Below are 13,562 nucleotides of genomic sequence, written 5' to 3'. Positions count from 1 at the left end.
AAGAAGCTTTGACAAGTTAGTACCCAAGCATTATAATTAGTGTGACCTTGGATGGCAAACAATTAGAGCTTGACTTATAAATAGTCATCTCCCTCCCTCACAAGCACACATTTTAGCCAAGCATAGGGAAGCTCTTGGAAATTGGCTTCTTAAAGGTCAATCAAGGAGAAGCACACTACTTTGGTACATAAACTTGAATACAAGGTCAGTTTGATGTTCTACCTTGTATTATGCTATGTTTTCTTGAATTTGGTATTTGAAAAATATTGATTCCTCTAAGGGAAGATGCTGGCCGAATTGAGTCATGATTGGGGGAGGATGATTTTGATGTTAAACCTGGTTTAAAGTCATTGATTATAGCTTGATTTAAGTGGTATTGTATTGAAATTGGAAAATTTGTATGATATGGAATCCAAGGGTACTGTTCGGCCAAACCTGTAACAATACGCTAGGATGTAATTTTGTGAGTTTTGACACTTCCATTAGGTTTAAAATAAAAAATTGTGTAAGGTAAACCTAAAGGATAAGCTTTAGAAGAATTGGAATCAAAGTTGGAAAGTTAGGATTTTATAATCCTACCTTTCAACCAAAATAGTTTGGAAGGGAAGAAATTTTATTTTCATAAATCCAAGCTCATATTTGGATTCTACATGAAAATTTGTGTAGGATTGACTAAAAATCCTTATCGTTGGCGATCGCACTTGTCGCTAGCGCTTTAAATAAGTTACTAGTATTAACCTTATGTGGTATAGGAGCTAACCCCAGGTTGGTCTCTTGTGGAGTCAAAGCTTGGCTTTAAAACAACTTTTAAGTTGGGTTACATGATTAAAGAGGAATAACAAGTAGAAGAGAATGTTGATTTTAAATTAAGGTAAACACGAAAGTAAAGAGAACATAAAAATGAGAGATAGTAAATAAGAAAAACTCTACCAGTAAGATGAGCTTCCCAAGAATTGATGTGTGGCTATCCTGGTCTAAAAAGTTAATAAGAGTTTATAAAGAGAAGTGTACTAAGTCAAAATATAAACCCCAGGTAAACATGTAGTTCATAACTATTTAATTAATATCTATACCTAGAACTAGTGTATAAATATCAACTAAATAATTATTTTCAAAACCACTTAACATGTGAAATTCAATTACAATTATAATTTGTTCCTCAAAACAAGAATATTCAAATGATGTATTCTTGAAAAGTAAGCTAGCACTAAACTTAATTCATAACTATTAATGCAACCCTACAAATAACATATTAGAATAAGATGAAATAATCATGAGAGGAAAAAGGACTTATAAATAAGCTCACAAATTATAACTGAAAAAGAAATTCACATTAATAATCAAAAGAACTACATATAAGAGTTTCAAAACCTAAAACTAAGAAATCATAAAAGCTTACATATGAAAAATTAAAAACTCTAGTTACAACTTATCCAGATTAAATCATGGGACTCAAGCCACAACATCTCTCCTCAAGAACAAGAAGATTAGTCACTCATATGGCTAGAACACATCATATTGGTAAAGAAAGAAAACAAAAATATAGAGATGAAATAGAGAGAATTGGACACCTTAGTGAATGTTTGTGGGGAGTGTAGAGAGTAAGAAAAGAAGATGTGTCCTGTTCCTTGCCCTTGGACCTCTTTTTATAGCCTTGGTTGACCCCCTTCTTGCCTCCTTATAGGATAAAGATTATGATCTTTATTTTATCTGGACTATTGATCTTTGAATGATTTAGCCTCCTCATACCTTTCTTGATTTTTCATGATTATCTTCATACAATTCAAATAAATCCTAGGATAATCTATTTAAATATTACATATTTTGAATAAATTATACTATGCAAATAATCTAAAATAATCACCTAGGAAACTAAAATGATAGTAATTGAAAAATGTCAAAAGGATTGGACGGAAGAGGATAGGATTTTTATCTCTTGACTTAGTTTAGAAAATAAGTCATCAAATTGATATTTGAATTAAGATAAAAGATGACTTAAGTTGATTTGAATTAAGGTTTAGGATAATGAGAAGGTTAGTTGGCACAATGTGAAAAGTAGGAAGGGTGTAGGATAATTCAAATAATTAAAAAGGAAGACTTAGAGAGAAAGTAAGAGGATTTAGTAGGAGTTTTTCACTTATTCAAATATAGATTTAGGATGATAATTAATTTAAAGAAGATATTTTGGGATATTCTCTAACTAGATATTAACAATTCCTCCTTTAATTAATTTTACAATCCCAAAATTGCCTTTCATTAATGACGTAGCACTTTCTTTGACTTGATCAAAAAGAAAACCTTGTGAAATCACCTTCCTACCCTTCATTAATGGCGAGCCACATTTTTGAGCAACAGGGCCACGAAAGAGATGCTATTTAGACTTAAATGGAGGTGTTAGGCCCCATTTGAGATGTATACATGATAAGTTAACATGTATGGGCCCTAACTATGTTGTAAGTTGGCCTAGATGCATCCTTAAAGCTCTAAAATATATTGGTTCTTCAACACCTACGTTTTTTTCCAATCTGTTTGGACCCCAAAGCCCACCTTTCTTGATCCATTATCACCTTGTAATAGTGTCTTAAGTCTAGCTTAGATTCAAAGCTCCTAATTACCCTAAAACACACAAGAAAGTAGAAATACCTTTATGTAGATTAGTTTAACTAAGAAAACATAATAATTAGACCCATTTTAGCATTTATTTATATAATTTCTTGTTAGCTCAAATTATTGACACTTATTGCAATTAAGCCCTTGATTTATAATAAATCCCCAAAATATATATACAAATCTATGATAAAATAGGGATTCATCATTTGGTAAGTCAAGGGAGTCAAAGGAAAAGCAAGAGGAAAGCTTATGGTACAAGGTAGTGAACTTACTTATCTTATGTGCTTGATGTTTATGCTTGTTGTGTTGATTTGCATGATACTAATTGTGATGATATGAGCAATATATGAATGACGTATGTTCTGTCTGTTGATGATTTTATGGTTGTACATGTAGTTGGAGACATTAAGCATAAGATTAGATCACTAAATTGGCATAAAGATAATCAAGGAAGCATATCATACACTTGCATTCATCTTGCATATATTGATGGTATTGTTTGCTATTGAGATTCTTCTAAATCTCACCCCTCCCTTAACCAAGCATAGTAGGTCTAATAATGAGGAGGAAGCATGCATGAAGAAGGGTAAGAAGATGGAAGAGAAAAAGGTGGAGAATTCCTACGTATTAATATAGGATATAAACATGTGTAACGTTATGTGATGTAATGTGATGATGGCATGTATAATTGACTATGATGATATATGGGAATAGTTAATGGATTGAAGGAATGAGATTATGCATGCTTGAATTAAGGAAGAATTAAAAGTAAGAAGCTAATGAAAGATAAAATGTAGGTCCTGGAGCAGTGAGTTTGCAACTCCATTTTGACCTAGCAAATGATGGAATTTGGCCACAAAATTTGGTGATCCTATAGTACACATCCTAAGATTTAAAAGCATAGATAGTTTGCCTTAATTGGATGTGTATAATAGGATATACAAATTTTAAAAATTGAGGCAAAGAATCTAGAAGTTCCAGAATTGACCAAATAAACAACAAAGTTCAATGAATAAACTGTATGAATTGGTCAAGGATAAGTCTAGTTTTATATTTTTTCCCCATAGAGAATTGAAATATCTTCAAATAGAATTTTGAACTACCTTAATACAATTTTTCTATAATTAGTTATGATTTTTCGAAGTTGGACCTGTAATTTGGAATTTAAACAGTGAACAGTAACCTAAGAACAAATTGTAAATTTTCAATCCACGGGCTTGTTTCATGATCCGCTTGAACCGTAATGCTTACAAATGCATACTTTAAGGGGTTAAAGGAAAGATGTTTTTGAAGTTCCCTGGAAGGACGAGAAGATTCAAAGGGATTAAATCGCAAAGTAAAAGTTTTCTGGAACTATGAGATAGGCAAAATAGAGACTTTGATAAAGTCTTGAGGGCTCGAATATGAGAATTGGAAATGATTAAGATTCAAAGGTTGTGCTGGGAATCTCAACAAGATGATTTATGAGGCTACACCCCAACAAGGACCTTAACGAGATGTCCTTTGACTTAGATAGTTGAGGATAATCCACTTTGATGTGTCCCGACTTCTTGCATTCAAAGCATATGAATGGGTCTTTGGTCTCCATTTGAGATATGGAGACTTTTTGATTTGATGAAAATCTTCTTCCGGCTCTGTTCTTGTAGAATTTCTTGAACCTCTTGATTATGAGGACCATTTCCGCATCCTCTAGATCTTCATCATTGTCATGTTCACGCTCTTGGCAATGCCTTTATGATTCTTCTCGTTCATCTCCTTCTTGTACTTCTGCTTGCTTTCATACTCTGCCAGACTTTTGAATAGTGCAGCAATTAAGCCAACTGATTCTTTTTTGTCTCCTCAATGGCTGTCACCTTCGATTCCCATTCTTTGGTGATTACACTCAATATTTTCCTCACTTGATCCTCTTGACTATATTTCTTACCGAGTGTAGTGAGGTGATTGATGAGGTGTGAGAATCTCACTTTCATATCTCGAATGCTCTCTCCATCTTTCATCCTGAATAACTCGAACTCTATAGTGAGAGTATTGATTCTACTCCGTTTCAATCCGGTTGTTCCCTCATGAGCAATCTTCAATGCTTCCCATATTTTCTTTGTAGTTTCCATGCTTAAAACCCAAAAATATTTTTTTTTGACTCCAAGCACAGGTTACAATGTTGATTGCTTTATCATTTAGTAGAATAAGCCTTTTATCTTTATCATCAAATTCTCTCAAACTTTTGGAAACTTGTTGATTATCTACTGTCTTTATCAGAACATAGTTTCATGCTCTATCACGTCCCATAAACCATATTCAGTGCCTTTAACAAAAATCTTCATTCTTATCTTCCAGAAGGTGAAATTTTCTCTGTTGAATTCTGACACTTTAGTGGTGGAGCATCCTTCGGGTAGCACGCTGTCACCAAATCCTACCATTAGGATCTCTCTCTTCAGATGGTTAAGCCTTTTCGAAGAGATGTGCTCTGATACCAAATGTTAGTAGCAGTTTCACCCAAAAGGAGGTGATATATAAAAAATCGACTTAATAAAATAAATAATCAAATAAAGCAATGGAGATAGGTTTAGAAAGATTTCACTGAGTATGAACAGATGAATAATGACACACGAGATTATACTAGTTTAGTCCTAATCACTTGACCTACATCCAGTCCTCAAAGCGTCTTTGAGTTTTTCACTAAACTCCAAGATTCAACAGGCTCTTGGTGCCTTAGTATAACAATTGAGTCACTCTCAATCACTCCCCTTTACTACCCGTAAGGTTACAATCCTCTCAAGAGTCCTACACTCTTGAGTCACTCGCATATCTGAGTAAAAATAATTACAAACTCTCTCACAGAGTATATATGATAAGCACTGAAGCTCAGAATGTAAAAACAGAGTAATAAATGCAAGGATTAACTTTCACAAATAGTAGCTCAGTTCATTCAATGCTCTTTATGCCATTTATAGTTGGAGACTTTCAGTTTTTCGTTAGACACAATAGCTTATAGCTGTTGGAATATCGATTGCGTATGTTTGGCAATTACAATGATTGTTCATAATAAATGCTTCTGACACAGTAGGTTGAGCCTATAATATAACTGTTGTGCTTCATTATCTGCAGAAGTGTCTTGGCAAAGGTGTAAGTTTTCTTCTCAAGCGATTATGAATGAATAACAGAAGAGATGTTGATTTATGGAATTGATATAGGATATGAAAATCATAAGATCAAAGGTCAGATAATCAAATAATCAAAAGAATCAATTTGATCGAAGTCTTGATCAATAATCCCTTGATCGATAAGGTTATCAATTAATAGCAAGGGAATCAGACTTAAAAGAAGAGAACATTTATCAAAGTCATTATAGATCATTTGTTTATTGAACATGTGATCGATAAATGATAAAATATAGACAAAGTAATTTTAGTCAAGAAAGTACTTCTGGATTTAGTGCAAAGTTTGTCCGTTTATCATTAGATGCCTTCGTTGCTTTTATAAGAAAATAAGATGAATAATAAAGGCTAAGAAAAGTCTAAAGATAAGATAAAAATATATTTTCTGAAAGATCATCGTGAAGAACAATTTAAAGAAATGTGTTTGTAATTTATGGAACAATATTTATCAAATAGATTATCAATAATTTAAGTAACTTTGTAAAGATTCTTTGAACTTCGTTAATCTAAAAGTTATTAATAAAACCTTGATCGAACAATTTATCAAAAATCAGTTCTAAATTACTTAGACTGATATTATAAAAAACCATGACGTTGATTGATTAAATGATTGATAATTAAATTATCAATTAAGTGATCGATCATTGTCAGTGAAAACTTGATTTCCAGAAAGAGACTTGATCGAATAGCTGATTGAACAACAAAGGAAGTTTTGTCAAACAATTTTAGAAAAAGTTATCAATAAGAAGATGATTAATAAGATGATTGATAATTCATAAAGCATTCCAAACAATATGAGAGTCGAAGAAACTTGCCAATTATCTGACACATGATCGATAACATCTTAATCGATAAAGTGATCGATAAATACTATGAGAAAGATTATCTTCTTTACCTGATAGCTTATTGATCATTTGAATTATCGATCAGGTGATTGATAATTTCCTGAAAGTACTCATATTAAAACAGTTTTAATAATGATCAAACAACCTATTTATCTAACAGGTTATCTATCATAGTGATTTATCTAACACGTGATTTGAACTCATAAAACGTGGTCAATTATCTAGCACATATTCCATCAACCAATGATTGATCATATGATTGATTAACATAACAAGAATCCAGAGAAACTTAATTACTCATTTTGTTATCTTCAAAACCTTAAATCTAACAATCTTCCCTTTTTTGACGATGACAAAACATGAGATAAAAACATGATTTAAATCATAGGAAAAATAATTAATTATCAGAATAAACTTCACATAATAGAATCAGGAATTGATAAACTTGGCAACCAATATTTATATATAAAAGGAGTCAATATTTAAGCAATAGAAATTGAACAACAGAACAGAAGTACAACACAGAAACTAAAGCAAATCTAAATATGAATTCTTATCCCCTTTTTTGTCAATATCAGATGGGGTAGAAGAAGAATTGGGAAGAGAAGGTAGGGTAAAAGGAAAAGAAGAGGAGGCAGTTGAATAATAGGAGAGAGAGTGTGACAGATAGGTGGGAGTGGTTGAGGTTGAGGTTAAGGAACTGAAATGATGGCAAGTGAGGTAGAGGGAGGAATGGCAGGTGAGTCAGCAGAAGAAGTTGAGACAGTAGTAGTTGCAGTTGGATCTGAAGTGGGTGTAGGTTCAATGAATGGGGGTAAGGTTGGATGAGTAAATAGGTCCTTATAAGTGAATGAGGTGTTATGTATAGAAAAGTTTGTCCGCAACATCAAATCTTTGTGAAACTTCTTTTTCTAAAACTGCCATGGTTTATCTATGAAGATCGAGGATGGTGTAAAGCCCTTCAAATTTCTGATTAAAAATTTCTCCATATTCCTTGGCAGTGGCGTACAGTCTCTTCTCAAAATCTCGAAGCTCACCGTGGAGCAACCCTCAGATAGAACTTCCAAAAAATGAAGGTACTGATGTTTAAGTGGGGTCTGCAGATAACTGAGCTTTATCTTGTCCCCATGAAGCACTAGTAGCTGGCTGTTTCCCTTTCCCTTTATCTACCTTCTTTTGTGCGGGTGGAAGCGTATTGGAATCCTCATCTTGTTCAACTGATTGATTCCAAAGATAGGAATTTTCTCTTTAGTTTCTCCAGGTTCCAAATACATAATGTTATGCATCTGGAGAAAATATGAGGCCAATTGGGGGTAAGGGATAGGAGTAGCTTGGGATTTGAACATTGTGAAGTTCTTTATCTCTGTAGATTAACCCTCCAATATTGACCTTCTCCTCACTGATGATTCTAGCCAACAGTATGTAGTCATCTTAGGTTAGATGTGAGAAGCTCCCAAACTTATTGACCATGCTTCTGGAGTAAATATAGTGCATTAATTTGAAATAATCACACATTTGGCTAGGAGAAAGCTAAGTTCTCCAAGATATACATTACTCTGCATCAGAATCTTGTAAGTCTTTATAGCATTCATATCAGGCTCTTTTACATGATCCTAAGTCCCTAATAAATCATTTATCTTGACTTGGTCCAAAGTGATAGCTCCACCTTTAAGCTTGGTGGTAAGTTGTACTAAAGCTTAACTTGGTGCCCATGGCTTCCTGTAGCGCTTTTCAGAATTTAGAGAGAAACTATAGGTCCCCATCGGATATGATCATCTTGGGTACTCTGTGCAACCTCACAACTTCTTTAATGTAAATCTATGCCAACTATTCTATATGGTACTCTTTCTTGATGGCTAAGAAATGAGCTGACTTTGTCAGGTGATCCATAATCACCCATATTGTATTGAAGCCTGACGATGTATGAGGCAATCCCATGATGAAGTGCATAGATATATTGTCCCATTTCTACTCCGAAATACTCAGAGGCTGTAGGGGTCCTAACGGCTTTTGATGTTCCCCCTTTACCTTTTGACATGTAAGACACTTTGCCACATAGTCCGTCACATCATTCTTCATACCAGGCCACTAGAATTATTCTTTAAGGTCTTGATACATCTTGGTCATGCCTGGATGTATGGTATATCGGCTCTTATGTGCCTCCTCTAGGATTTGCCCCTTAATCTCTACTTTAAGGGGAATATAGGTTCTTCCCTTATACTTTAGAATTCCTTCCAGAGTTATTTCATGGTCCTGTGTCTCATTTCTCAGCACCTTAGCTTTAAGGGTATCAGCTAGTTGATCTCTTTATTGGGCCTCTTTTATTTGTTCCACAATTTGTACTTCAGCTTTTGTAGTCCTAATTTGGCTTGCCATTAGTTTTATTTGGCCGATGAGATTCCAATCTCAGATATTTTCAATCAACTCCATCTCCTTTCATTAATGACACCACCTGTAATGTCTTCCGGCTCAATATATCTGCTACTACATTTACTTTCCCTAGATGGTACTTTATCTAATAGTCATAATCTTTGAGCAATTCCATCCATCTTCTCTATCTCATATTAAGTTCTTTCTGGTCCGGCAGGTACTTGAGGCTTTTATGATCACAATACAATTCTATGGTTGCCCCATATAGATAATGCCTCCAGATTTTTTAAGGCATATATAATCGTTGTTAACTCAAGATCATGTGTGGGATAATTTTCCTCATGAGTCATTAACTGTTGTGAGGCATAAGCAACCACTCGACCCTGCTACATCAGCACACATTCCAATCCTTGCTTGCTCGCGTCCGTATATACCACATACGGCAACGCAAGATCGGGGATTATCAACACAAGCGTTAAGGTCAACTTCTACTTCAACTCCTGGAAGCTAGCCTTACACTTAGTGTCCTAATTGAACTGTTGATTCTTTTGAGTAAGCTTAGTCAGCGGTAGGGCAATCGTGGAGAAATCCTGTATAAATCTCTGGTAGTAACTTGCCAGTCACATAAAGCTTCTCACCTCCGTTACTGTCTTGGGCTGTTCCTAATTCAGTACGCCTCTACCTTACTGGGGTCGACTGCCACTCCTTCTCGAGTAATTACAAGACCCAAGAATTTAACTTTGTTCAACCAGAATTCACACTTACTCAACTTAGCATACAATTGCTTCTCTCATAATGTGCTTAATACGATTCGCAAATGCTGTTCATGCTCCTTTGGTGACTTAGAATACACCAGCATATTGTTAATGAACACAACTACAAACTGATCCAAGTATGGCTAGAAGATTCTATTCATATAGTCCATAAATTTACAGGTGCATTTGACAACCCAAACGGCATCACTAGAAATTCATAATGTTTGTACCTCGTCCAAAATGCAGTTTTTAGAATATCCTCTACTTTAATTATCAACTAATGATAACCTGACCTCAAGTTAATCTTTGAGAATGTAGTGGCTCTTGCCAGTTGGTCTAATAAATCATCAATCCAAGATAATGGGTACTTATTCTTGGTTGTGACTTTATTCAATTCCCGGCAGTCTATACACAATCTCAAGCTACTGTCCTTCTTCTTTACGAATAATACTGGTGCACCCTATGGAGATACGGTAGGGCGTATGAAACCTATAACATCCCAAAATTTCTAACCTAGAAACAGGAAAATATGTCATATCCTGATATCTTTAGCATGATTAATGAAGGAATTAGGGTTGAGCAAGACCAAGTGAGATAAAAGATAGATAAATAGCACAACAATTGAAGTGAGAACTGGAAAAGGACCAAATTGTCATTTTAAAAAGGATTGGTCTATAAAAGGCATTATCGTAATTAGTGTCCGGAAATCCTAAAAATTTCCAGTAAATCATGGAAAATAGAATTAATGCTGTAGAATGGTATTTAAGGTCTAGAAAGTAAATACAGGTTGAAAATAATTTATTAAAAATTATGTTAATTATTAATATTTTGGCTAAATTAAGGAAAATTAGCCAATATTAATTATTTAAAATACCTAGAGATCTTAGAAAATTATGAAAAATTGAGGAAAATTCATTTAGGAATTATCGAAATTTATAAAATTAGTTTCAACCCTAGATGATGGGGAGGTTAGCTTTAATTCTATTTAGAGCTAAATTAATATTGGTAGAGTGTTTGTTTTTACAGAAACGGCAATTTAAGGAGTTATAGAGGGAGAAAAATTATGAAATTAATCAGAAAAGTTTCCTTTACTGAGATATAATTAATGGTGAGCTGGTATAAGAATTTTGAGATACTAGAATTTTTCAGCTATCAGATAAAATAAACAAGTACTATATTAAGACTCAGTGGACTGTCAAGACAACAGGGGTTGTAAAATTTCCTACAGATTGCCAAGGACACATGGCATGCCTAGATTAGCTAAGAAAGAGAAAAAGAAAATAATAAATCAAGTTAGGTTAAAATCTAATTAGGTTTAAGTAAGATGATTATGGTTAAGTCATCTTTCGTAGGATCGTGACACGTGGCAAACATGGTTTATTGGATGACTAAGATACAACCATCTATCTTTGAAAATTTAAAAATTTCTAGAAGGGTAATTAGTCAAGTTAATCAAGAAATTAATAGAGTTAACCTTGATTAAAGCCTAATTAATCTTAGTGGATAAGAAATATGACATAAGCCCTAATGACTCACCATCCAAGTTGTCACATCCGGCAATAGGGTAATTAGAAATAAGGAATATTCCTAAATAATTATGGGTCAAAAGTGACAAGGAGAAATAGAAGAATTTTGGTGGAAAATAATTATTATAATTTTTCCAAGTCGATTATGAAAAGTTTGACTAATTAAGGAAAATTAGTTAAGAATAATTATGAAAAAATATTTCTAAGCCTCAGAAAATTAAGAAAAAAATAAGAAAAATGTTCCTTGAGAATTATATGGGATTATAAAATTAGTTTTATGACCAAATTACTCTTAGAGAAATTACAAAGGAATTTAAGGGCGATTTAAGCTAGTTTAAAGCCTTTTATTTGGAAGGAGAATAAAATTCCAAAAAAATTCCTTTGATATCCTAAGGAATTATAAGAGATTATGGAATTAAAAGAAGACCCTCAAGTATCCAAGATTTTTCCTAATTCCTTTGAAAGGTGGAAAAATCACTAAAGATAAGGAAATTAGTTTTCCTTTTTATTTAATTATTGGGAAATTAATTTTGAGACAAAGAGGGCAATTTGGGAATATAAAAATGAGGAGAATAGATTATGGATCTGACAGAAAATAATTACAGAGGCCAAAATACTGTAATTATAGAAAAGAAGTTAAACCCGAAGTCAAAGTGCACCAATAAAGCAAGACTAGAGTCTTGCAATTCAAATGGTTCACAATTAGCCATGTGTCAAGCCCCTAATGGAGAGGATTTGAACTTGGCAAGTGTCATTCCTCAAATGGAGAGGATTTTCACTTTTGGTAATTAATTTCATTTGAATTTAGTTAATTATAAAAGAGAAAGTAAGATTAAAGGGGGTAATGACACTTGAAATTTCATTTATAATGGTGGTTGGGATATTTTGACTCATTAAACAAGCTCATCTCCCCCTAATATTCAGATGTTGATTCGGCCAAGAGAGAACCAAGAGAGAAAAGAGAGAGTTCAAAGAGAAATCAAGGGAAAAGCTACCAACTTGATCATACAACCAAGGATTCAAGGTTAGTTCTTAGTTCTAAATGGATCCTTGCCTTGTTTTCTTTCTTTGTATGGTTGAAAATTTCTATTTCCTCTCTTCTTTGGGTGCTGGATGAAAGGTATATATGGTAGGGAAAGAAGTTTTGTTGATCACACTTGCTAGAAAAATTCAAAGCATGATAGATCCTAGTAGTTACAAGTGGTTGTGAGTTGATTTTTGAAGTGTTTTCTTGGTTGTGTATCATATTGATCATTTCAGCCAAGGTAGTAAATGGACCTTAGGATGTGTTTTTCAATGTTTTAATGCTTCCATTGTGCTCAAAATGAAAAATAGTGTAGGGATAAACCTAAAGAACAAGTGTTGGAAGCATTAAAAATCAAAGTTGTAATTTTTGGTTAAAGAACCCCTTTGATTCGGTCAAGAGAGAAATGAAAGGAGGAATTTTATTTTCTTAAATCTAAGAACATATTTGGAATCTACATGAAAAATTATGTGAGAATAAGTCAAGAAGCAATTTTAGGGCTTGTGGAAAACAAAGGTTATAAATGAAAGAACAAAGGTGGAAGCTTTAAGGAGCAAGAGTTATGTTTAAGTTGTGTTCTTGCTTTTACTTGGTTTGATTAATGACTCTTGCTGTCCTTTTTGATGGATTACCATGCTAGGGTTTGATATTTGTGAAGGAGAAGAAGAGAAACAAAGAAAACTCAAGCTTTTGGAGCAAGGTAGCAAGTTGAACCTAACTACTAACATTAACTTGGCATTATTGATTATTGCATGATTAATTGCTATTATGTGGATGAACTTTCTTGATTGTGATGTGGCTGCTCTTTGCACTTTCTTGCTTTGGCCTTTGCATGATTGAGTTTGACAAATGATAAGCATGCTAGTTCACCAATAGTAGTTAATATAGTTATGCATAATTATGATGCTTGTTGATGATATAGTTGGTTAATTTGCTATTGGGATTTCAATGAAATCTCATTCCCCAAATGTAATCTAACATTTTAGGACCTAAAAACCCCAAGGGCAAGCTACAGATTGAAGGTTAAAATTATGGTATCATACCATAAAAATTCGTGGACTTTTGGGTTATGTAATATTATGCTGGGCAGTGCTGTAAATTCATTGACACTGCCACCTTTAAGCAACGTTTTGATTAAGTTCTCAATTGTGTTTAATTACAAAATTTTGCATGTTTAGAGATCACGTTCTGAGCTTCATTTTGATAGCCAACACGTTAAAAATGGCCAACTACACGCTTTTTAATGGTTTTTCAAAATTAAGGTTCAGAATCTGGAA

This window comes from Neltuma alba, unplaced genomic scaffold (assembly GCF_004799145.2).
Source record: "Neltuma alba isolate B1F8T4 unplaced genomic scaffold, ASM479914v2 tig00000984_pilon, whole genome shotgun sequence".
In the NCBI taxonomy this organism is placed as follows: domain Eukaryota; kingdom Viridiplantae; phylum Streptophyta; class Magnoliopsida; order Fabales; family Fabaceae; genus Neltuma; species Neltuma alba.
This window is presented reverse-complemented; position numbering follows the sequence as displayed.